Source organism: Lagenorhynchus albirostris, chromosome 17 (genome assembly GCF_949774975.1).
Source record: "Lagenorhynchus albirostris chromosome 17, mLagAlb1.1, whole genome shotgun sequence".
Taxonomy (NCBI): domain Eukaryota; kingdom Metazoa; phylum Chordata; class Mammalia; order Artiodactyla; family Delphinidae; genus Lagenorhynchus; species Lagenorhynchus albirostris.
The window spans coordinates 28,860,216-28,885,306 of NC_083111.1; the positions used below are offsets into that span (position 1 = coordinate 28,860,216).

The following is a 25,091-nucleotide window of genomic DNA, read 5'->3' on the forward strand; positions in this document are numbered from 1 at the left end:
TAGTGGGAAGCAGCCGCATGGCACAGGGATATTGGCTCGGTGCTTTGTGACAGCCTGGAGGGGTGGGATAGGGAGGGTGGGAGGGAGGGAGACGCAAGAGGGAAGACATATGGGAACATATGTTTATGTATGACTGATTCACTTTGTTATAAATCAGAAACTAACACACCATTGTAAAGCAATTATACCCCAATAAAGATGTTAAAAAAAATTAAAAAAAAAAAAAAAGAAGTGTTGACAGAATGAGAGAGAGTAAAGGAGAGTATGATATTGATCTGGCATAAGGGTAATCTGAGGAATGTTCCAGATAATCGAGGTTTATACATTTAGCAATCAAAACTTTTCATATGTTTTATGAGGACAGAAATCTTTAGAAATTGTCTTTACAGATTTTTGTGCCTCATTAAACAAAATGAAACTATAATGAATACTTTGTAATTTATTCAGACTCCTTTTTATCAATCAATTATACTTTAATATGGTCTCAAGAAAGCTTAGTTCAGCTTCCACCTTCTCCAGGAAGCCTTCTCTAGCCCTATGCCATCAGACGTCACTAGATACCATCTTATATTTTTCATAGAACCCCTCCTTATACTGCTTACAATATGTTATGGAAATTATCTATCTGTTCACGTGATTCCACTACTTCACACGGTCACACATGCTCTGTTTTCCCCATTAGATAGTGGGCAGCTCTGGACAGGAGACCACATCATTCATCTTTTCATTGCCAGGGCCAAACAGAGCATAATAGGCATCCAACAAATGATGAACTGAGATGAATAGTATATCATATAAAGAGGGTTTTGAGAAGTGTAGAACTGTTGGTCTCTATCCTAAATTATTCCCAGTTTTTTGTGTTTTAATAATATTAATTTTTTTTATATTGCTTCTTTTTTTCCTTCCCTATTATATCATGTTACTTTATCAGATTACCTATCTCAAGAAAGCCACCTCTGTCCCTTTTACCAATTCAATGACTTCCAAACTTTTTTGACAACATATCTTGATCAGTAGAAAATATTTGAACCCATACCTCTATTAAATGAGGGAGAGTACATTTGTGAAAAATTTACAAACATTTTTAAAATAAATTGCATCCATGTGTCATTGTATTGATTTTTTGTGTACACTCATAACTCTAAGTCAAAAAATAATAATTGAAAGGAAAGGTTAGATAGCAATGAAATAAATATTTTAAAACCAACATGACATTTTATTGTGTTTATTAATAATATAAACATTTTTGTCCTTGCGTGGTGAAATCATCTTATTTTAATCTTGTATAACATTTGGTGATATAATATTTTGAGGGCTTGGGTTCTAAGTTCAATTGATTCAATGCTTAATTTTAACAGCTATCACAGATGAAAAAGATACTTCAAAAATATGCTGATACAAATGGATTAAGTGCATCATTATCTTTAGTTATTAAAATATGAAATTTGTGTTTCATTCCCAGACACCAATTACACCAAACTTGTTGAAACTCAGACAGGCAATTCAGTTCACCTTGATGTCACCTTGATGTAGACACTGGGTTAAAAAAAAAAAAGATTAACAAAAGGATTCAAACTCTTCATTTGGAAGATGTTAAATAGTGTAGAAAATTCTATTTGAAAAGTTTTAAAGTTTGCAACAATAAACAATCTTATAGGTGACACACATATCCTTTTTCAGCCATAATGTCACATATTAATGGAAATATTTCCAAACATTCTCTGTAATATCAATTTTTCCCAAAATTGTTTACTTACTCATTCACTGTAAAAAAAGTTCCGTTTACTTTAATGATATGTAAAGTGTAAGTGTGCTTGCTTTTATATATCTGCTGAGTTGCACTCTGTCATCAGTGAAAAGGTCAACTCATTTTCAGCACTAATCTTTTTGTAAATGATATGCTTAATTTGCCTTTAAATTCAACGGCTCCTTTAAGTATTTTTCAATGAAATAACCAGTGAAATTCTCTGGTAGCAAATATTATCATTGTTATTCCCTATCTTATTACAAAGTCATGTAAATATTTGATGTCATTTTAAAGAGTTGTGTTCTTTTGAAATTAAAAACATCCATGTTGATGTACTCCCGACTTCAATTTCTCTGATGAAAAACTTGCCTATCAATGATGCAGTTAAGATTTCACATATGGAAACATTATATTAAAATCTGTTTAAATTTTTTTAATTCCATCAAAGCAGTATAACATATACTTCCCGTAAAACACTTTTTTAAAGAAGATCAACAAGGATTCTCTTACTGTTGAGAATTTATCTTCTTCAATATACTCTTCCTTTAGAGGCACAAAATTGTGATCAATCATGAATTTTCTTTCTGAAATGCAATCTAGCAAATATATTTTGAGACATGGTAGAAATGCTGATAGATCCACTCAGTTCTAACACTGCATAAATTCTAATGCTACATAATTTGTTCTAATGATTGTTTCTCAAAGTCTTCAGAAAAGTTTCTATGTATCTTCCAACACTGCTGACAAAGGACTACATATTAGTTTGTGGCTTATCGCTTCATTGCTTTTTTCAGTCTTACTCATGCTGGAAGGAAAACAGTTTTCCAAGGGGTCTTTTACTAATAAGTAAACTTCTAAACATTTGTTATTATGTTCAGTGAAACTTCATTAAATGCCAGATTGAGTAACTCTTGTCTTTGAAAATTTCTGAAAAACTTGTAAAAGATTGTCCTTATGTTTTGGATGCTTGTTTCTTTTAATGTCTTGTTAATCACGAGTACATCTCAAGGCACAATACATGCAGATAAGGATCTTTTTTAACAATAATAACAAAATATCCACATTTCAAATGGTTTCATCATAACTTTGAATCTCAGGGGAGGTGGCTTTTTGTTAGATCTGATTAGATCTTGTTTAATAATTTGGCTGCCAAAAAGCTTATTCACAAAAAGAAGTGTCACAGCTAAGATTTTCTTTTGTGTTCAATTGTGCTTGCGTTCTTAATTTTATCTGCTGAATTTTTTAAGCGACTTGTCCATTTCATGAAATTTAGTTTAGTTAAAACTTAAGGTGGCCCCTATAACTTGCAATGCTTCGCAGTGAAGGATTGGAAGGAGGCATCCCTTTGTTCTGGAGGATGTAATTTCCACTTTCATTTCCATGTGATACCATGTCAAATACTAATACCATACATCTATGGGCTACAAACTGATAGTCCATTGTCAATCCTTTTTATTAAATGTTAGTAAAGGCTACTTTCTTTTTTAAAATTATTTTTAAATAAGTAGAAGTTATAATATTTTCTTCCCAAACTACTACCATTACTACTACTAGATTGTCTTGTGCTCCCTTGAAGTATACACACCCTACTTTGGAGTAACTGTTTTAATGTTTGGTTGAAAGACAAAATATGCCAATCCTTTAAGAGATTTCCATCCATTGAAGTCCTAAGACTTGTAGGATCTTCAGCACCAGAATGCATCATTTATTGTTTGGTGTTATTTTCATTTTAAGTATATTTGTCTTATTGCCTCAGCTAAATTATAAGCAAATTGAAGGCATGGAATACTTCTTACTCTTCTCTTTTGTTCCCTCATATTACCTAGCACAATACTTTGTCTAGAAGATATATAATACATATGTTTTCTTGTGCTAAATTGTTTTTAACTTCTCACATGCTATTGTATTTTTGTCCAGTATTGCAATTTCTATAAGGGAACCTGTTCCTTGGATTCCCCACATCTGCCACATAACTTACATGAACTTTTAAAGAAATATTTATTTATTTGGCTGCATTGGGTCTTAGTTGCATCTCGCGAGATCTTCTTTGCGGCATGTGGGATCTTTCGCTGCAGCACGCAGGCTTCTTTCTAGTTGTGATGCGTGGGCTCCAGAGCGCGTGGGCTCAGTAGTTGCGATGTGAGGGCTGTCTAGTTGTGGCGCACAGGCTCTAGAGTGTGCGGGCTTAGTTGCCCCATGGCATGTGAGACCTTAGTTCCCAGACCAGGGATCAAACCTGCGTCCCCTGCACTGGAAGGCGGATTCTTAACCACCGGACCACCAGAGAAGTCCCAACTTACATGAACTTTTAATAAATATTTGTTGACTAAAATGAGATAACCAAACAGATTTGGCCAATAACCTCATTTTACACAGAAACTAAGCCAATAAGCTATAGATCAGGGCTGTAATGGAATGCTGAACAGTACAAATTAATTGTAGACAGTATAAATTACCTATATCATTCCCATGAACATTTCACTCAATTAACAGATGTGTCATGAAAAGAAAAATATGTACATCTTCCCACAAAGAGTACATGTGCTTTTGAGCAACAGTATCAAGATAATAATTAAATGATAAAAGGCAAATTCTATGAAGAAATATTCATTTATTCTTTCATTTATACAATCAAGTAATGTTTATAGTGTGCTTTCCACGTGCTACATATTAATTATAAATGTAGTATAATAAAACAGAAAGCAGAGAACACAAAGTAAAATGTGATAAAATACACATGTTATATAATCATCATGTAATAATCCGTATTGAATAGAGGCTTTAAGAAGCTGTTACACACTCACATAAAGCTATTCACTTTTGTTTGTAAACTCAATGTGCTTGTAAATTCTTTGTTCAATATTGGCCTGTTTACCTCACTGGACTACATGCTCCACTGGGGCCCAGAGCAGGTCTGAACTATTACTACTCTTCCTCTAGTGTGTATCACAATGCCGGCATATAATCAAGTATTCAATAGGAATATGTTGAATGATAAGACAGATGGATGTATGGGGAGAAAACAACAGCAAGAATTACATATATTTTAAAATCCAAAAATAAGGATTATGTTGTACATCCTAATCTTATACAGTGCTGTAAGTATGTAAATTATATCTCAAAAACTGAAAGAATAAATGTGGGGAGAATTATAAAACTGAAGATTAAGCTATCTTTATTGAAGACAATTTGAGAAAGATAAATTATTCAAGAAAATATGTCTTTATGAGTATATTTAAAAGAATAATTTAAAGATAAATTTCTACTAGATTTTGGCAGAGACTGACACATTTGAGAATTCAGTCACTTGCTCAACATATATGTATTGAATCCATACGAAGAGCCAGACACTGTGCTGGTTGCTGAGATGCAGGAGTAAATAAGATAAACTTGGTCTCTGTCCACATGGCATTTACAGAAATCCAGAAGGTACTAAAAGGCTCAAAATTATTTTCCTAACATGTAATATAAAACAAAAACTTTATTACCAAAAAATAATTGCACATTTGACAATATAAGCAAATACCTAACAGGTCTTTAATTATATTTTGGCAAGTATAACTCCTGATCCCACATGATGTTTTGTGGCTTCCAGGATAATCCATGTTGTTCCACCCTCCAGGTCATTGTTCATACCCTTGCTCTTTGCTGGAATTCATTTCCACCAAGGTTCATCTGTTACTTGTCTAAATCTACTCACTCTTTAAATCTCACACAAACACAGCCCCGCATCCAACATCTGACACCCCCTAGACCACCACATGCTTTGTGTGAATGCCCCATCACTGTGCTTACCATATTGAAATTGTGATTTATTTGTCTGTCTCTTTTCTGAACTCTACGTTCCTCTAGGACAGAGGCTAACTTTCACTGATTTTGTATTCTTAATGCCTCGTACATAACAGGTGATCAATAAATGTTTGTTAACTTGAACTGAAGCCTCTGTGTCTTCTATTTATAAACCTATATCTGCCTAATATAAGAGCAAAGACTTCAACTGACAGCCTGTATTTCCAGATTTCTTTAAAAGGCATCTACAGTCTATGAGACATCAGGAAAGGTCATAACTGAAAGCGTTCACAAACTTGATTACATTCTCTTTCTTCTCACCCACAACTTAAATCCACATGAGAATTTGAGGCAGAGAATGTCATTATCTCTACTATCCTGATCACATAAAATCCTTAACTTCTTAACACTTCAAATACCAAAAGACCGCATAATGAGCAAAGTCAGACTTCTTTTTTGGCAAGTCTAGTGTCTAAAATGCAGCCATAGTACTAGAGGGGAATATTCTCTGGTACCATAACTCTTCCTGGGGTAGTAAATGGGCTTTTTCAGAGACAGAAGAAGACAAAGAGAGATATGAACATATGAGAATATCTACCATCTTTGGCACCTCAAATACACAGGGAGTTCCCCCCATTGATTGATTGCTATTTCGGCACCTCGGTATTATCTATTGCCATAATAGTGCCTCATAACAAACCATCCCAACCTCAGTTAAATGCTTAAAATAACAAGCATTTATTGTGTTCACCCCAAGTTGACGATTTTGAATGAGTTTAGCTGAGAGGTTCTTCTGATCTCAGTTGGATTTCCTCACATATCTGGGGGGCCAGCTGGCAGTGGGCTGATCTAGGATGGCCCTAGCTGGGATGTCTGGAACAACTCAGCTCTCTTCCACATGCCTCTCACATTCTTCCTGCAGGCTAGCCCTGGCATGATTTCAAAGCATGGCAGGGGGGAATAGTGAGCAAGCCCAATCACACAAGAGGATAATTAAAAAATCATTTGCACTTTTCAAGTCTCTGCTTGTGTCAGGTAGGCTAACATCCTATTGCCCAAAGCTAGTCACATGCTCAAGCCTAGAGTCAGAGTGGGAGGAAACTTTAAAGTTACAGGACAAACATTGTGGATTCATAGAGGCCATTAGGTGGAGTCATTAATAAAACCAATCTAAGGACACCTGGATTCCTGAACCTACATGACACTAAACTTTAAAAACCTGTTCAGGAGAATGCTTAACATTTCCACATAATGAATTCTGGATACTTCAGAAAGTAGAGTTCTCTAAGAAATATACTACAGTGTTTAAAAGTTTTGAATTTTGATTTGGAATTTGGCACTCAGTTTCACAAAGCTACAGATTTAAAATATATATATATATATATATATATATATATATATATATTCTCCATCTGAGGTACACTCCTCAAATATAAGGGTAAAGGAAAGCTATGCAATAATAGCAATGGTAAACTGAAAGTTTACCAAATCCAGCAAAGTAAAACTGATTAAGACTGGTAATACAGAGGGTCCAATGGAGAAAGAAATAGGATGTAACAGAGAAAAATTTAACCTACACAGTGTGCACGTACAAGCATGCACATGCATACATACAAACACACGACAAAGTATAGGCAAATCTTTGGAATGAATACTAAAACAAACAGAAAAACCAAAATCAAAACAAACAAACAAAAACCCTGGAAAATTGAATCTAGCAATATTTTAAGAAAATAATTGCTTTAGTTGGGTTTTTTTCAGACAGCAAAAAGCCACATGTAGGTAATGTCAGTTGCTACAAGGGGATATATGTAAAAACAGTCTGCCAACAGTCACGTGGTCAGGTTTCCTGAGAAACTGGAATGCCACTCTGGATGCATAGGTGCTCAGTGTCTCTGCAACTTCAGTAATGCAGCTGGGGGTCCCGGTCATCCTATGATTCCTCAGCCCCAAGTACCTGTTGCTTTTTACTCCAGTTCTCTTCCATATTCATGGCTAAACATCTTTGCTTCTACAACGACCATTTCATTCCTTCTAGAAACTAGAAGTTTTTATTTCACAGCCACTTCCATCTAACTGTTTTTACGTTTACTCCATGGCTTCTGATTACTGCTTCTTTCTGTGAAGCTTCTTTGTTTCCATGCCATTCTGTTACCTGTATCTCTCTCTGAGTGTCTGGTACTACAATCATCTTCCAGGAGACTGTTGGCAGACCACATTCCAAAGCATGTCTTCAGCTACAGTCTAATTTAAAAATGAGTGTCTTTGGGTTAAGAACCCATCACTGCTCTGCTCAGCTGTTGTCAAGTGTTGGTATTATTGGGCAAAAAAAGAATCCCTCAGTTGGGAGTATAAGTATTACAAGCACTCTGAGACCTCTCAGAAGGGGGTAACCTAGTTGCCAAGTGCTTTCCATAGACCATTTAATATAAAAACCACTACAAACAAGAAAAGGCAATACAAGAATGCAACGACAATTCACTATGAGAAAACCTATTTATACAATTCCAAGGTGTGCTTTTTTAACACCAAGCAATTCTCCCATTTTCAGCAGACACTGACAGGTGTCCTACAATTTAACTCAATTCTGACACAGTCTACCTGGAGGTAGCATCAGATCCCATAGGTCAAGGGCTCAGTCTTACAAGACTGTCCCATCCCCCACTTCAGACGCCAATCCCAAGTTCAGGTTGTAACCTGTGCTGTGACTATAGATTGGAAGTTCCCATGACCCCCTTCATAGGTTCAAGTAATTTGCTAGAGTGGCTCACAGAATTCAGAGAAACACTTTACTTATTAGATTACTGGTTTATTATAAAAGGATGTAACTCAGGAACAGCAAGATGGGATACACAGGTCAAGGCTTGGGTAAAGGTACAGAGTTTCCATGCTCTCCCCAAGCATGCCACTCTTCCCACCTCATCTCCACATGCTCATCCGGAAGTTCTCTGATCCCATCCTTTTTGTTTTTTTTACTGAAGCTTCATTACCTAGTCATGATTGATTAAATCATTGGCCATTGGCAATTGATTCAAACTCTAGCCCCTCTCCTCTCCTTGGAGGTCAAGGGGGTTCCAATTCTCTAATCACATGGTTGGTTCTCCTGGGAACCAGGCCCCATACTTGGGTGCTGTCCAAAAGTCACCTCATTAACATAAACTTAAGTGTAGTTGAAAGGGGTTTCTTATGAATATCAAGAAACCTTTCTTGCCTTATTGCTTTTTTTTCCCCCCTTTTTTGTCACGCCACGTGGCATGCAGGATGCAGGATCTTAGTTCCCTGACCAGAGATTGAACCCGTGCCACCTGCAGTTGAAGCATGGATTTCTAACCACTGGACCTCCAGGGAATTCCCCCGTTCTCATCTTATTACTTAGGAAATTCCAAGGGTTTTAGGAGCTCTGTGCCAGAAACAAATGAAGACCAAATATATATTTCTTATTATAAATCACAATATCATAATAATACATCCTATCAATGGTCAAAAGGGAAAAATGATTGATCATCTTGAAAGATATGTTGAAAAAGGCAATTGATGTACTAGTATAGATTTAATATTATTTTATATAGTTTTCTAGTAAAGTTCTTAATCTGGTGGATCTCTATAAAGAAAACTGTAACATTTTGCTGGGGAAATACAGACAGATGTAAACAAATGCCAAGAATACTATATTTAATGACAAAACAGAAGTGATAGTGAAATTAAAGTGGAGTTACAGGTACCCAGGAAGATCTGAGTGGAACTGTGATCCAGACATGTCTCCCTCCTGAAGAGTCCTTGAGTAATATACATACAGGAAGAAAGGACAGAGCAGAGCAAAGTAACAAAGTAACACTTTATTATTAGGGACCTTCCCCTTGCCACCAATCCCCAAGTGTGTTCTTTTCCCAACAACCTGGCCCACCACTATGTTGTGTTGATGAAAAGAGAGGATTGGTGAAAAGAAGATAGAGAGAATAGAACAGTAAAGATATCTAGGCCTGCTCAAAGGAAGCCACATTTGTACACTGACCTTTGAATACTCTGTCACTATTTTTACATTCAGCATCCTGGACCTCCACCACACACATTAGTTGCTTTTTTCAGGAAGTAGTAGGAAAGAGGTGATAAGATGACAAAGCAAAGAGAATCAACTCAATAGGATTATGGTTAGAATTGCAATGAACCTATAGATTGATTTGGGAAGAACAGTGCAATTGCAATCACAATCTTGATGAGGTTTTTTTTTTTTTTTTTGGCGGTACGCGGGCCTCTCACTCTTGTGGCCTCTCCCATTGGGGAGCACAGGCTCCGGACGCACAGGCTCCGGACGCACAGGCTCAGCGGCCATGGCTCACGGGCCCAGCCGCTCCACGGCACGCGGGATCCTCCCGAACCGGGGCACGAACCTGTGTCCCCTGCATCGGCAGGCGGACTCTCAACCACTGCGCCACCAGGGAAGCCCGAGTTTTTTTTTTTAATTAGACAAAATGACTAATAAAACTGATAACAACAGTCATGTGAGAATAACCAAGAAAATTTTGAAAAAGGAGAGTAGTAATGAAGGATACTTCCCTAAAGGCAGTCTGTACACACACCCTTACGGAACCCTATGGGTTGTGTTCAGCCCCCGTTATGACTGGTCAGTTCATTTGTTCTGATTGGTTCATGTTTGTGCTTTAGCAGTTGTTAAACATTTGGTATATCAACCCTCCTTATGGGCATTAAGCCATATACTATAGTGATAATAATGAAAAATGTAATACTAATGGATGCAAAAAACAGAAAGATGGATGAAATGGATAGAATAGATGGCCCAGAAATAAATTCTTGTTTAATGGGATGAAAAAAAAATTTTTTTTAACATTTGGTTCCAGATTTCTCTTGGGGAAGAAATCATTTCATTGAGAAAGATATCTTAATATATTGCATAAAGGTAAAAGGTGAGACCCTGGGGCCTTAGGTTGGAAGAAGATAATGCAACAAAGAGATAGACAAACCACTGTGCCCAAAAAATTTTTTTTAAATTGTATGAAGAGACAGTGAAGAGAGGAAGAATCACCATGCTTGTACAGAGAGGTGGCCAGTGAGAAATTCCTGGCTGTATGTTGGCTGAAGGCTTTTTTTTTTTTTTTTTTTTGCGGTACGCGGGCCCCTCACTGTTGTGATCTCTCCCGTTGCGGAGCACAGGCTCCAGATGCGCAGGCTCAGCGGCCATGGCTCACGGGCCCAGCAGCTCTGCGGCATGTGGGATCTTCCCGGACCGGGGCACGAACCCGTGTCCCCTGCATTGGCAGGTGGACTCTCAACCACTGCGCCACCAGGGAAGCCCCTCAAGGCTTTTTGAAAGCATGGAATTTCTAAAGACTTTAAGTTGTTTGCATTGCTGCAAATCCCCTTTGTCTCCCTCTAACTGTGAATGAAGAATGCTACATACAAAGAACAACTTTGTGTGAGTTTTTTTGGAGGGGGTAGGGTGTTGAGAAGGAGTCCAAGAAAAAGAGTCTTGAAATTCACGTAGAGTGTGGGGCAGAGAAGACAGCAGCCATGTGGGATGAGATATGTGTGAAAGCAAAAGTTAATTTGAAGCTGATTCACACAGCCGAAGAGGCCGTTGAATATATTCTCTTAAAAATTCAGAGAAGTTGTAGGAGGGAGGGAAGGAGATTAGACTTCTCATAGGATGTTGGCTGAGTGGTTAGAACCGGTTTTCTTTAAATATCAAAGGGTGGACCATCCTCAGCTGACAACTGATTTAACTAGTACATGTAGTAATTTAGCCCATGATTTCAAAAAAAAAAAGGAAAAGTAGCCTTATGAATCAATGGGAAAGGAAGCATATATGAAAGAAAGAAGCCACCTTTCCTTATTGGCTCAGCTAGGGAAGGATGGAGTCTATCTGAGTTTAATCAAATAGTAATTTGTATGGTCAAAGGATCATCCATTAAAAGTTACACAGCTTAACACCTATCGTGTGTCAGGCTCTGTTTTAGGCACTGGTGATACAGCAGTGAACACAGTAGACAAAACACCTGCTTTCAAAAACTTTCCATTCTGGAGGATAGAGACAGACGTTTTGAAAGTGAGTGGTATAGCTTTTAATGATGGGCTATTTTTGGTATGCTGAAAAGTATACTTTGAAAGCAGAGGATATGAATGAAGAGAATTTCCATGGTCAGCAAAATGACTTGAAAAGCTACCTTAAGGTAACAGTGGAGATGGCCTTGAAAATTAGAGAGTAATTAATTCATGATTTAGAGTAAGGGTCAGCAAACTTATTCTGTAGAGGGACAGATAGTAAATATTTTTGGCTGCCATTCAGTCTATGTTGCAACTATTCAACTCTACCACTGTAGCTCAAAAGAAGCCACAGACACTACAGAAATGAATGTGCTTGGCTCTCTTGGGATAAAACTTACAAAAACTGGTGGCAGTCTGTAAGCCATTGTTTACCAATTCTTTCTCTAGAGTCAAGCTTGCTGTACTCAAACTTGGCTTCACCTGTTACTTAATGTATGACCTTGTACAAATTACCCCAATTCTCTAAGCTTCATATTTCATAAGAGGAAAATAAAAGTATTTGTCACAGTTCCTGGTTCATAATAAAGTCTCAAAAAAATCTTAGTCATTATTACTATGTTTTATTGTGATAATAAAACAGCTACTGATAATGTGTGATGAGTATGAGTATGTGTGTGTGTATATACATGTGTTTGTATACATGCATACATGGAAACATATGCTTGTGTGAGACAGATCTAACATCCACTTTCCAGATCATGAAAAGATTAAAGAATGTGGAAATAATATTGGTGAAATGACCACCAAAAGTGAAGGTATTGGAGTTTTCATGGCAGAGTAGTTTTGAGTACCAAGATCACCCCACCTTCTGAGATCATTCTACTGGATACGGAGGACCAAAAACTAACATAGATAGAACTTCTGTGGCCCCAGAGCGTTATTTTAGACAGAATAACATATGCTTGGGAATTCTACTGCTGCTGGTGCAGTAGTAGAGGAAGACTGAATGGATACTAAGGTGAAATTAACCCCCTGCGTTGATGTGACAGAAAACATAGTTTGGGAAGATCACTGAACTTTGTAGAGCAAAGAACTGGAGAGGAGAAAGCAACATGAAGAATGAGACCCAGAATTCTGCATAGGAGTCACCATGAGACTGTTGCTGAATACTCAGTGACATATCATAGGGCGAGTCCTTTCAAGACTACATAAAGAATGGACCAGGAAGCTGTAACGTGGATGATTCTCAAAGCTCACAAAGAACTTGGAGATGTTTGAGTTCTGGCCAGCCAGATTCTAGGAGCCATATTGAATACCCAGAGTACAGTCTACTCTAAATCAACCCACCAAAAAAAGCTTAAAAACAAGACTTAAAGAATCTAGCTGAGGCAGGTGTTGAAATTTTCCATGCAGTTCCCAATCATGTCAACAGTGTTTTTAAGGGTTTTTGTCACAAAGCCCTTGAAAGCAGAAGGCCCTCGACTACAAATTCTGAACAAATCAGAGTCCTTATGACTGGAGCAGCTGATCAAATTGCATATTCACTGCTGTACACTATTGGAAATGGATCTGTCTTTGGTAAAGACCAGCCTATAATTCTTGTGCTGTTGTATATTACTCCTATGATGGGTGTCCTGGATGGTGTCCTAATGGAACTTCAAGACTGCCCATCCTTCCTGAAAGATGTCATCACAACAGATGAAGAAGAGATTGCCCTCAAAGACCTGGTTGTAGCCATTCTTTTGGGCTCCATGCCAAAAAGGGATGGCACAGAGAGGAAAGATTTACTCAAAGCAAATGTGAAAATCTTCAAATGCCAGGGTGCAGCCTTGAAGAAGTATGCCAAGAAGTCAGTTAAGGTTATCGTGGTGGGAAACTCAGTCAATACCAATGGCCTGATTGCTTCAAGTCCGTCCCCAAGAACTTTTGTTGCTTGACTCTTTTGGATCACAGCCAAGCTGAATTGCTCTAGTTAAACTTGGTGCTAAATTTAATGTGACTTCTGATGATGTAAAGAATGTCATCATCTGGGGAAACCATTCCTCAACTCAGTATCCAGATGTCAACCATGCCAAGGTGAAACTGCAAGGAAAGGAAGATGGTACTTATGCAGCTCTGGAAGATGACAGCTGGCTCAAGGGAGAATTCATCATGGCTGTGCAGCAGTGTGGTACTGCTGTCATCGAGGCTTGAAACCTAACCAGTGCAATGGCGGCTGCAAAAGCCATCTGTGACCACATCAGAGACACCTGGTTTGGAATCCCAGAGGGAGAATCTGTGTCCATGAGTGTTATCTCTTATGGCAACTTCTATAGTGGTCTGCTCAATTCATTCCCTGTTATAATCAAGAACAAGACCTGGAAGGTTGTTGAAGTTCTCCCTATTAATGATTTCTCAGGAGAGGAGATGGATCTTTCTGCAAGGGAACTGGCAAAAAGAAAAGAAACTGCATATGAATTTCTTTCCTCTGTCTAACTAGACAATCATTTTGATGTTACTAAGTACCCCAACACTGAAGAATCTAAACGTTGTCTTTGACTCTAGTACCAAATAATAATAATGCTATACTTAAATTACTTATGAAAATGACACATTTTAAAGATTGTGTGTTTCTTGATACAAATCTGTGACAGTTTATCATCATGCTGTTAGTGCTGCATTCTAAATAAAATATGTATTCCAAAAAAATCTAGACAATTATCAAGTAATCTAGCTAACAGAACAAAATTTCAGTTTAGCATTCTTTCAAAAAAAAGATAAAGAAACAAAACCCAGAACTCAGCAAGCTCACACTTATGATGTCCAGCATGCAATTAAAATTTACTAGACATGCAGAGAAGCATGAACATGTTTCTCATCCCAGAAGAATAATGTGACAATAGAAACAAACTAGGAAATGATATAAATGATGGTATTAGCAGACAAGAATGACAAAAGAACTATTGTAAACATGTTCAGGTATTTAAAGGAAAATATGAATATAAAGAAGAGGAAAAGAGAAGATATTTTTAAAAACACCAAGTGTACTTTTCTAGGGTTGAAAAATACAATATCTGAAATAAGAATTTTACTGGGTGGTCTTAATAGTAGATTAGATACTACAAAAGAAAAAAATCAGTGAAATTCAAGATATAGCAATCAAAAGTATCCAAACTGAAATGCAGACAGGAAAAAAAAAATCTCTAGAAATAAACAAGTTGAAATATCAACAACAACAAAAACAGAACCTCAGTGGCCTACAGGAAAAAATTAAGTAGTAATTATTTAAATTATGTTATATATGTTTAATTACAATATATGTAATTGGAGTCCCAGGAGGAGCTAGAAAGAGGAGGCAGGAAAAAGCATTGGAAGAAACAACAGCCAAAACTTTTCTAAATAAAACAAAATATAAACCCACAATTCAAGAAGTTTATCAAATCTTATGCAAAGTAAATACATAGCAAATTACACAAAAACACATAATAATCAGGTCGCTCAAAACCACTGATAAAGAAATACATTCTAAAAGAAATAATAACGACAAAAGGTGCATTACTACAAAGAAATAAAAATTACTTCAGGCTCTTCATCAGAAACTATCCAACCCAGAAGACAATGTATGGCATTTTCAGAGAACTGACGTAAAAAAAAAGTGATCAAACTAGAATTCTTTTCCAGCAAAAACATTCCTTTGAAAAATGAAAAGAGAAATAAAATTTTTGGGCAAATGAAATCAGAGATATTTATTGCCAGTAGAACTTTACTACAAGAAATATTAAAGGAAGTCCTTTAGGATGAAGGAAATTGAAATCAATTTGTAATTCAGATCCACACAAAGCAGTGAATATCACTGGAAATGGTATATAAAAAGTTTTTTCATTTTTTAATTTTTCAAATGATAATTATTTAACACAAAAATGCTAAGAATATATTATAGAGGTTATAATATGTGCTGAACTTAAAATAACTATGACAACAATAGCACTAAGAAGAGAAAGGGAGAAATGGAAGTATACTATTGTAAATTTCTTACATTAAACACAAAGTGGTGTAATATTATCTGGAGTTAGACTGCATAAATTAAAGATGCATACTATAAACCCTAAGACAACCACTAAAAAACTACTAAGAGCTACAGCTAATAACTTAATAATGGAGATAAAATTGAACATTAAAAACTACTTGTCTAATCGAAAATAAGGAGGAAAAGAGGAAAAAGAAACAAGATGGTACAAATAGAAAAGAAAATTTAAAAGGTAAATGGCATATACCCTGAGAAAACCATGATTCAAAATGAGACATATACCACAATGTTCACTGCAGCACTGTTTACAATAGCCAGGACATGGAAGCAACCTAAATGCCCATCAACAGATGAATGGATAAAGAAGATGTGGCACATATATACAGTAGAATATTACTCAGCCATAAAAAGAAATGAAATTGAGTTATTTATAATGAGGTGGATGGACCTAGGGTCGATCATGCAGAGTGAAGTAAGTCAGAAAGAGAAAAACAAAAGCCGTATACTAATGTATATATATGGAATCTAAAAAAAAAAAAAAATGGTACTGATGAACCAAGGAGCAGGGCAGGAATAAAGACGTAGACATAGAGAATGGATTTGAGGACATGGGGTGGGTAGGAGGAAGCTGGGGCAAAGTGAGAGTAGCATTGACATATATACATTACAAAATGTAAAATAGATAGCTAGTGGGAAGCAGCAGCATAGCACAGGGAGATCAGCTTGGTGCTTTGCGATGACCTAGAGGGGCGGGATAGGGAGAGTGGGAGGGAGGCTCAAGAGAGAGGGGATATAGGGATATATGTATGCATATGGTGATTCACTTTGTTGTACAACAGAAACTATGGCTAAAATATCGAGGCTCAATTAATGCTGTCTACAAGAAAACTACTTTAAATATGAAGACACTGAATCATTAAAGAAAAAGATGGAAAAAGGTACCACACAAACACTAATCATAAGAAATCTGGAGTGGATATATTAGTATAAGAAAAATTAAATTTCAGAACAAGTAACCCGAACAGAGATTAAGAGGGAAATTATGTAATGATAAAGACTCCATAACAATCTTAATGTGTAAACACCTAATAATAGATCTACAAAATACATGAATTGAGAGCTGAAAGAATTGAAAGGACAAAAAAGTACATCTAGATTTATAGAGATTTCTTTATTCCTCTCAGTAATTGATAGAACAAGTAGACAAAACTCAGTAAAACTATAGAAAGCTTGAACAATACTGTCAACCAACTTGACCTAATAGCCATTTATAGAATAATCTTCACTCTCCCCAACAAGAGAATACACACTATTCATGTGCAAATGAAAAATTCACCAAGAATACTGGGGGATAAAACAAGTATCAATAATTTGAAAAGATAGAAATGCTAGAGTATATACTCTGACCATAATGGAGTTAAATTAGAAAACAATAACAAAAAGATATCTGGGAAATTCCCAAATATTTGGAAAATGTACAACAGATTTCCTAATAACTCATGGGTCAAAGAAGAAATCACAAGGACTATCAGGAAATATTTAGAACTAAATGAAAATTGAGATAAAATATATCTAAATTTTGGAGGTACATCTAAAGCAGTGATCAGAAGGAAATCTGTGCTCTAAATGCTTATGGTAGAAAAGCAATGAGATCCCAAGTGAATAATGTAAGCTTTCACCTTAATGAGCTAGAAAAAGAAGAGCAAATAAGTCCCAAGTAAGTACAAATGTGGCAATAATGATGATAAAAGCTGAAATAAATAAAAGAGGAACAGGCAGTAGAATTAATGATACTGAAGCTTCTTTTTTGAAGAGATCAATCAAATGAAATACCTTTCACTAAGCTTTCAAGTGAAAAAGAGAGAAAACATAAAATACTAACATGAGGAATAAACAATGAGATATCCAATATTAAACAAATGTTAAAGAATAATATATATTATAAATAACTTTAGGCGAATAAATCTGACAACTTAAATGAAATGGAAAAAAACCTTGACAGACACAAATTTCCAAAACTGGCAGAAGAAGAAATCAAAAATTAAATTGTCTTTTATCTAGAAACAAAATTAAATTCATAATTTAAATTTTCTCAAAAAGGAGACTCCTGGCCTGGATAGCTTCATTGATGAAAGCGTTCATGTAAATCAACCATATTTCAATAAAAAATAAGCTAAAAATTGAAAAAACCTTTCAAACCTTTAGGAAATAGATAAAAATCTTATACAACTTCTTCAGAAAGTAGATAAGGAGCTTCCAAACTCATTTTATTGGGCCAAACTTATCCTGATAACAAACCTAGAAAAAGACATTACAAGAAAACTACAGACCAGTATTCCCAATGAACTTGGATTTCTTAATATTTTTAAAGTTTAGCTAGTAGAATCCAGCAACCTATAAAAAGTATAATACACCAAGAACAAGTTTGGTTTATCTCAGGAATGTAAGGTTGGTTTAATATTTGAAAATCAATCAATTTAATCCATCATCTCAACAATCTAAAAAGGAAAAAAAAAACAAAAACATAAGATCATCTCAATAGATGCCCCTTGAAAGCATTTGGTAAAATTTAACACTCATTCATAATAAAAACTCTCAGCAAATTAAGGAAAGGAAGGGAACTTCCTCAACCTGGCAAAGGACATATGCAAAAAATCTAGAGATAACATCATATTTAATGGTACAACACTGAATGCTTTCCCTTAAAATCAGGAACAAGGCAAGGATGCTCTTTCTTACTACTTCTGTTCACATTATACTATGTGTTCTAGTCAGTGGAATAAAATGGGAAAGGTAAATAAAAGCATACAGAATGGAAAGGAAAAAGTAAAACTCTCTTTATTTGCAGAGGTATGATAGTGAACATGAAAACTCCCAAGAAATTTATAAAACACTACTAGAACTAATAAATTCATTAGCAAGTTCTCAACACACTCTGCCAATATTAAATAAAATCAAGTGTATTTAAATATACTATCAATGAACCATTAGAAAATGAAATTAAGAATCCATTTACAATAGCATTAAAAGCATAAAATACTTCAGGATAAGTATATGCAATACCAGTACTATCAAAAATACAAAACATTGCTAAGAGAATTTAGAGGAGACCTGAGTAAACTGAGATCTATACCATATTCATGGATGAGAAGACTCAGTACTGTTAATGTGTCAGTTCTTCCTAAATTGATCTACGTATTAGCAATCCCAAATTCCTGGAGGTATTTTTTCAAAAATAAAAATTAAATAGCTAATTCTAAAATTCATGTGCAAATGCAAAGAACCTGGTAGAGTCAAAATCATTTTGAAAAAGAACAGATTTGGAAGATTTACACTTCCTGGTTTCAACACTTTCTAAAGTTATAGTAATCAATACAGTGTAATAAAGATAGGCTTATAGTTAAATGGAATGGATTAAAGGTCCAAAAATAGACACTGAGTTTTCACCAGAGTTGCTAAAGCTAGTTCAGGGGGGAAAGGACTGTCTTTTCAACAAATGATGTTGAAACAATATTATACCCATTTAGAAAAAAATTAACATTGACTCTTTCCTCATACCTTATGCAAAAATTAATTTGAAATGTATTATAGTCTCAAATGAAAAAGTTAAAACTAAATTTCAAGAAGAAAACATATTAAAAAATCTTTTCTCTATAGGAGTAGGTAAACTTTCTTACATATGTCATAAAAAGCATGAGTCACAAGACAAAGAGATGATAAGTTGAACTTTGGCAAAATAAAAACTCTGTTCTTCAAAGGATATTGTTGAGAAAATGAAATGCGAGTTTAACTGTTCCTGTGTAAAAAATTTCTCCAAAGCCTAGTGACTGAAAACTACAATAAAAAATTATTATTTCTCACAGTGTTTATGGATTAGGAATATGTGAATTGCTTGGCTGGCCAGTTCTGGCTTGGAGTGTCACATGAGATTGCAGTCATCTGAAGGCTTGACAGAGGCTGGAGGATTCATTTCTAAGATGCTGCATATGGCTGGTAAGTTGCTGCTGACTATTTATCAATAGGTCTTAGCTCCTCTCTGTATGGATCCTCCCAAAGACATTCTCTAGAGCAAGCAATCCGAGAGGGCAGGGTGCAAGCTACAATGACTCTCGTGACCTAGTCTTAGAAGTCACATGCCATCACTTTCACAATTCCTCTTGGAAAATCTGATATGGGTCTGCTCTAAAGGGGAGGAGACTGTATAAAACTATAGACACTGGAAGCCAAGATCAGTGGGGTCCTTCTTGGAGGCTGACCACAGCAAGCCACATTCTGAGAGAAAAGATTCGTAACAAATGTATCTGACAAAGGATTGGTATATAGAACACAAACTGAAGAGACAAAAACAATTTGAAATGGACAAAACATTTGAACAAACACTTCACAAAAGAAAATATACAAATGAGCCATAATCACATGAGAAGATGCTCAACATCATTAGTTATCAGAGAAATAGAAATTAAAACACAGTGACTTACTGCTACACACCTACTAGAATGGCTAAAATCAGAAAGGACTGACATTACCAAGTGTTTGAAAGGAAATAGAAAACTGGAACTCCCATACATTGGTGGTGGGAATGTAAAATGGCACAACCACTTTGGAGAGCAGTTTGGCAATTTCTTATAATTAAATATATACTTACCATGTGACCCAACAATTCCATTCCTTGGCATTATTTACCCAAGAAAAATGAAAACATATGTCATCACAAAGAACTTTAACCCAATGTTCATAGAATCTTCAGTCTTTATAGCCAAAAGCTGGAAACAAATTAAATGTTCAGCAATAAGACAAATATAAAAAAATTTGGCAAATCCATACAATAGAAATAATAGTCAGCAATAAGAAAAGAAGCAACTACTGCTACACAGAACAACAGGAATGAATCTTTAAAATATGCTGAGCTGAAGAAGCCAGACACGAAAAAGTGCACACTGTCTGATTCCATTTACACCAATCCTTTGAAAAAGTAAAGTTATTCTCTAGTGACAGAGAGCAGATTGGTGGTTGCCTAGGACCAGGGGTAAAACACGGTAAAGCAGCAACCAGATGAGCAAAGGATATGAAACAAGTGTATGTGAAAGAAAGAAAATTTAAGGTGCAGGGAAAACAGGTTAGTGAAGGTTTTCTCATCTTCAGTATTATTGCCATTTTGGATCTGATAATTCTTTGCTTGTGTGTGTGTGTGTGTGTGTGTGTGTGTGTGTGTGTGTGTGTGTGTGCTGGCCTGTGCACTGAAGGATGTTTAGCACTCTCTGGCCTCTACCCACAAAATGCCAGTGGAAATCTCCCCCAGCTCCCTAGCTGAGATAATCAAAAATGTCTCACAACATTTACAAATGTCCCCTGGGATACAAGATAGTCCCCAGTTGAGAACCACTGGGTTAGTGTATTTATTATGTATTGCTGCATAACAAATTATCCCCCAAATTTAGTGGCTTAAAACAATGAACATTTATTACCTCACAGTTACTATGGGTCAGGTATTTGAGAATGATTTAGTTGGGGTTTCTGGTTCAAGGTCTCTAACGAGGTTGCAGCCAAGGTGTCTGTATTATCCAAAGCCTGACTGAGGCTGGTGGATCCACTTCCAGGATTGCTTCATATACATGGAGATTGGCAGGAGGCCTCATATCCTTGCTGGTTGTTGGCAAGATATTCAGTTCCTTGCTATGTGGGCCTCTGATAAGGCTACTTGATATGTCTTCATGACACGGTAACTGCCTTCTTCAGAGCAAGTGATCTGAGAGAGAGTAGAGAGGAGCCACAATACCTTTTTAAGACCTGCTCTTGGAAAGTACATACTGTCACTTTTGCTGTATTGTACTCATTAGAAATAAGTCACTAGTGCACTAATGCCTTTCCTTATATAATCATGTGTGGGAGAAGAGGATGAACTCAGAGTAATGGCACTGCAATCCTGTTTCTACTTGAGAGTAAAATTCTGATGAAAGAAAGAAAAATAAGTTGCTAAGTACAGCCCACATTCATTTGAAAGGGAATTAGACTCCACTTTTTGAAGGGGGCAGTATTGATGAAGTTGTGGGTGTATTTTAAAACCATCATAGTTGGAGAAAGATTCTTTAACAAATGAGCTGGGGGAGACCATGTGAAAGAAAAGGTAGATCATCACACCAAAATAAATCTGAAAGGATTAAATTATTTAATGGATAAAGCAAAATTATCAAACATGTAGAAAAAAGTAAAGGCAGATAAATAACATGATCTCAGGATGGCAATGAAGTTGCAAAGCAAAAAATAATAGACGAAAACAAAAATGGAAAAGACTAATAATTTTATTTTGGATCAATATCTACATTGTATAAAGCAACTTTTTGTGAATATCCTAGCAAGAAAATGGACAATGGACAAACAATGAGATACCATATTTGCCCTGTGATGAGAATATACCAAGATGAGAATATACCATGATGATTTTGGCACAGTGAAGAAGGACAATCACATATTCTCATATAGTGCTGTGGGACAATTGAGAATGACAATTATAATATCAGTAATTTATTGATCATGTGCCACATAGTTCTAGGTATTTTATTTGTAGCAACTCATTTTCTTTTAATGACAACATCATATGGTAGCATTATACCTATTTTCTGGTTGAGGCACAGATTAAGGACTTTGGCCAAACCTCATAGCTCATAGGTGGCAGAAGTGTTGACTTACCCAGCTGCCATGATAGGCACAGCGCCTCAGGCTCACCATACTTTTAGAGGCCCATAAAATGTTTTAATTTCTTTTAAAATCAGAAAGAAAAAAATGAATGCTTAGGTCAAAGAAAATGTTTTAATGTACAATATCAGTATGTTGTCTTTATAACAATTCAGTTATAAATATAATTTTAAATATTATTTTATGGAAGAAGAGATCCACAAAGTAAAAGTATCTAGGATCCATGAAAATAGGAATCTGGCCCCAGGTGGCAGAGCTGGGTTTTTATCCCAGGCAGTGTGAACCTAGGCCTAAGTTCTTCCTGGAAGGTAACTTGCCAATATGTTTCAAGAGGGCTAAAATTGTTCACACTTTCTATTACTTTTAAGGATGTAAATTAAGGCAGTAAGTAAGGACATGGGCAATGATGGATGAAAAGATATTTGTAATAGTGTTCATTTGAACACCAAAGAAATATTTAATAATGAAAGGCTGGTCCAATGTTTGCTGTCAACGTAAGGGCCTAGGTGAGTACAAGGAACTGCTGAATGAGGCAGAAACTGAGGACTTGGGAGAGCTGGAAGTAGAGCGGGAAGTGGGAGGAGGCATGTGTGCACTCTGCAGATGGAGTGCAGACCTCTGCTGGGTATGCATAGGTTATGTCTGAGAGTGCACTTGGGAGCATGTTCTTGAATTTATTTTTAAAGGAGCTGGACAAGCAAAAAGGTGAGGGAAAGGTTAGAGGAAACAGTACCCTTCAAAGTAGAGATGAGTGAGCACAATCAGGAACTCTGAAGAGTTTGTCATAACAGGAGAGACAGAGCATGTGAGCATGAAAGAAGCCTTGAAGACCATGTTAACTTTTGTCTTGAAAGCTCTGATGAGCCAATGAAAGATTTTAAGCAGTGGAGTGATGGGCTCAGATGTATGTTTTAGAATAATCATTGTGGATACAGTATGCATCAGACCCAGGTAGGAAGTCAGAGGGTAGAAGCTGGTGGAGTGGAGAGGAAGAGAATGTGCATTTGCATTTATTCAGTCAAGAGATATTTATTGAATCCTACAAATACTCACGAATGCCAATGTTCTTGGTACACAATTCTTTCAAAGGTTTAGTTATGACGGAAGAAGAGAGAGAACTAGAAAGAGGTTTAAAGGCAAGGGAAAGTTTCATACAGAAAAGTCTTAAACATGATTATGCGGAAGAGTTGTACTCAACAGAAAGGATGAGGTTAAAGATATGCCAGGGAGGGCCTTACAGGAGGGAGCAGTCAGTGGAGAGTTTTGGTTGGAGGGGAGCAGGGACAGCCAGCCTGAGATAGAGGAAAACTAGTAAGCTTGGGTGTGGGTGTAGGTAATTTGTGGGGTTTGGGTGAAGCATCTGGCAAAAATTGTAGAAATCCATGCTGGATGACCTTTTTTATCTCTCTGAAGTAGAGGAACAGGTCATATGATGAGTAACGTGGTCGTTACTGATTTCTATTTGCAGGGTGGCCTTGGTTCTAAAAGCAAGGCACAGAACCAAGAGCTCTTCTCCAGGCTAATTGACTCATTTGTATAAATGGGGATAATAGGCCCTTCTTTATGGAACTGCTGTATTTATTAATTGCACAGACACATGCACTTGCTCAGTATTAGTTCTATCAATGTACTCTTGTGGGGTTGGGGTAGTGAACGTTTTGGTTACCAGTAAAAGTGGACTGGAACTCTTCTGGTATGACCATCTGCTAAATGCAATTATTTACTCTTGCAATGGGTTGTAAGTCAAACACTCAGCTAGGTCAAGGAGTATTTATTAACAGCCTCCTTTTGCCGTAAAGCGTTCAAGAAAAGAACGCCAGTGCCTCAAGGACCTTACTGAAAGTCATGAGCGGGTCTGGCCGCGAACCGGAAAGTCAAGTCAGCAGCAACCACCAAGACTTACTGAAGCCTCTTCCCAAATCTCGGCGACGTCTCCTCCCCTTCCACAGGTTCAGGCCTCGCCCCCTCCCTCCCATTGGCTGGCTCTCCCCCTCCCTCGACCGCTCCGAAGACCCGGAGAAGCGGAGTCTTCCAAAGGCATCCTCGGGTCTCCCTCGCTGCGCATGCTCGCGGGAAGCCGGATTCCGGGTCCGGAGTTGGAGGCTCTGGGAGGCCGCGTCGCTGAACGCGGGGTCGAGCCGGCAGGGAGGCGCGCGCTCCGGGCGCGGCGCGCTCCCGAGGAGGGAGGCGTGGGGTCGGCCGGAGGTGGCGCGTGGCCGGGGTGGGGGTGGGGGGAGGGTCGGGTGTCGGCGAGCGCGGCAAGCGGGATCCGAGTGGCTGCAGGCGGCCTGGGCTGCCGGGGCCGACGCCTGGGTGGCTGTCGCCGCCGCGCCTGCTGCGAGATGGCGATCTTGGGCACGGAAGGGTGAGGGCGCCCGCCGGTGGAGGAGGCGCCGCTGCCGGGGCCGCCGGGCCGCCGGGAGCCGACGGCTTCGCGCCGGGTAAGGACGCCGCGGCGCTGGGCTAGGGGCTGGGGTCGCGGGCGGGGCGGGGGCTCCGGGGGCGCGGGCCGGGAGCCTCTGCGGCGGTGCCCTGAGCCCGGCACGGTCCGCCGCGGGGCGGGACCCTCCGAGGGCAGTCGGGGGCCGTCCGCGTCGCCCTGGCTGCCGACTCCAGCCCGGGGGCTGGGAGTTTTCTGGGGTGGGGTCACGGGTCCTGCCCCGAGTTGGCCCTGGCACAGGCCTGAGCTAATGATACTGGAGCGGAGAAAAGTGTTTCCGTGACTCGGCAGCCGCAGTTCTCAAGCTTCCTTCCCTTCTTTCAACCTTCCTTCCTTTCTCTAACACCTCTCCAAGAAAACCCTAATATATGGACTTACTCCCAGTGCCCTGACTTTCCCCGCAGTCCCACCGTCCC

The 25,091-nt window shown here is 37.8% G+C and overlaps 1 protein-coding gene and 1 pseudogene across 1 annotated transcript in view; both read left to right on the forward strand.

The window, feature by feature from the left end:
- The first annotated feature begins 13,033 nt into the window (after window positions 1-13,033).
- Window positions 13,034-14,047, forward strand: LOC132508091 (malate dehydrogenase, cytoplasmic-like; annotated as a pseudogene).
- A 10,436-nt stretch (window positions 14,048-24,483) lies between these two features.
- Window positions 24,484-25,091, forward strand: part of WWP1 (WW domain containing E3 ubiquitin protein ligase 1) — a 117,497-nt gene continuing 116,889 nt past the window's right edge. The window contains exon 1 of the mRNA XM_060128606.1: window positions 24,484-24,676. The gene's annotated coding sequence lies outside the window, so the exon portion shown is untranslated. The remainder of the gene's footprint in view (window positions 24,677-25,091) is intronic.